This window comes from Mastomys coucha, unplaced genomic scaffold, assembly GCF_008632895.1.
Source record: "Mastomys coucha isolate ucsf_1 unplaced genomic scaffold, UCSF_Mcou_1 pScaffold2, whole genome shotgun sequence".
NCBI classification, from domain to species: domain Eukaryota; kingdom Metazoa; phylum Chordata; class Mammalia; order Rodentia; family Muridae; genus Mastomys; species Mastomys coucha.
Window position 1 is genome coordinate 18,951,634 of NW_022196902.1, and position 2,019 is coordinate 18,953,652.

General features: G+C 39.8%; 1 pseudogene; it reads right to left on the bottom strand.

Annotated features, from left to right (window-relative positions):
• Window positions 1-649: 649 nt before the first annotated feature.
• On the bottom strand, window positions 650-1,704 carry LOC116097715 (annotated as a pseudogene).
• Window positions 1,705-2,019: the final 315 nt, after the last annotated feature.

Consider the following 2,019-nt stretch of genomic DNA (forward strand, 5'->3'; position numbering starts at 1 on the left):
ATCCACAGCTTGCAAATTAAGATACATTTGTATAAAAATGTTTCTGAGTATTAGAATAGAAACTGGTAAAATTATTTGTCACCAATGAACACTGGATAATTGGGATCAGGGGTCCGATTATACTACATACTCTTATTTTTAAATTTATTTCAATTTTTAAATTTTTAAATTTTATTCAGAGAATATAGTAGGTATTCTTAAATTAATTTTAATATGATCTTTTAAAAGCATAAGAAACTTGAAAACTGGACATAGGAAAATAGGATGACAGAGTTCTTTTTTTTTTTAAGTTAAAAATTCCTTAACTTTTTTATTTCTGGTACCACTACCACAATTTACAGAGCAATATACTTGATGTAATGAAACTAAAACAAAAAAGAAAAAGTTACAACAGATAAAAGACCTTAAGAATATACATCTAATTGACACTACATTGCATTAATCAATAGCTGCACTTATTGCACACTGTGCCTGTGACAGTCCTGAACAAGAAGGGTTTCCTGTTTAAGCTGCAGTAACTTTTCTGATATGGCTCATCATTCCTTCTGTGACAGATATTTACAGTTCCTCTAATGCATTTGGGAAGACTGTCTCAAAGTAACCTGCAGCTTTCCTGACAACTCCTCGCTCTCTCTCCTGTTAAGGACTGTAACCATTTCTGTTTTATTTTAAAACCTTCTGCTACCATATCCACCACTTCCACCTCCAGATCCATAGCCACCACCATAGGGACTGCCTGAGCTTCTTCCACCAAAACTGCCCCCCTTCATGGGTCCATAATTTGATTATTGTTGTCCACTATAATTTCCAAAGTCATTATAGTTCCCACCACCACCATAGTTACCTCCACCAAAATTTCCTCCTTCATTGTAACCATCATATCCTCCTCCACCACCACCATATCCATCACCTTGGTTTCCATATCCTGGTCCACTTCTATAACCTCCTCTACTACTGTAACCAGGACCACCATCATAGTTGCTACCATCACCTCCAAATCCATTATATCCACCATCACCACCTCCATAACTACCTCTGCTGCCACCACCTCCACCACCGTAGCCTCCTCTTCCACCAAAGTTTCCTCCATGACCCATAAAGTTGCCAGCTCCACCTCCACGACCTCTCTGTGATCCAGCAAGCTGCATCTCTTGTTTACAAAGGGCCTTTCACTTCACGATTATGCCCATTAATAGTGTGGTATTTCTGAACAACAATTTTATCAACTGTGTCATGATCATCAAAAGTTACAAAAGCAAATCCTCTCTTTTTCCCACTCTTCCATAACTTCCTGTCTTCCATAACTTCTATGGTTTCAATCTTGCCATACTTTTCAAAGTAGTCTCTCAGATTATATTCTTCCATATCCTCTTTAATACACCAACAAAAATTTTCTTCACCGTTAAATGGGCACCAGGCTTTACAGAATCCTCTCTAGAAAGAGCTCTCTTTGGTTCCACCACACGCCCATCAACCTTGTGTGGCTGAGCACACATTGCAGCATCCACCTCTTCAACACAAGAGTAGGTCACAAACCAAAGCCTCTGGAACATTTTGTTTGGGGATCTCTCATTACCACACAGTCTGTTAGTGTGCCTCATTTCTCAAATGTTCTCTTAAGCTATCATCTGTGGTTTCAAAGCTCAGGCCACCAATGAACAGCTTCCTCAGCTGCTTTGCTTCCTTTGGATCATGACCCTCCATTTTGAGACCAGACTCACCTCTTCCAACTCAACAGAGTTCTTTATATGTAAAGAGTGTATGGCATAGCTACAAAGTTTCAAAGTTATTTTCTAGGAAAATATTAAGACAATTCTTGCCTTTCCTCCCAGTCCTTTCTGCTGGGGCCGAATCTTGGCTGGTCTGCTCCAATGAAGACACCATATCCTGACCCAACCTAGAGGATCTGCTGCTCTCAGAGTGGTATAGGATCAGCTGCACTCAGAGCAGTTGGATAACAACTTGACTGCTACACTGTAGACCCAACAGTCTGAAGACCACCCAGGAGATCTACTGCAT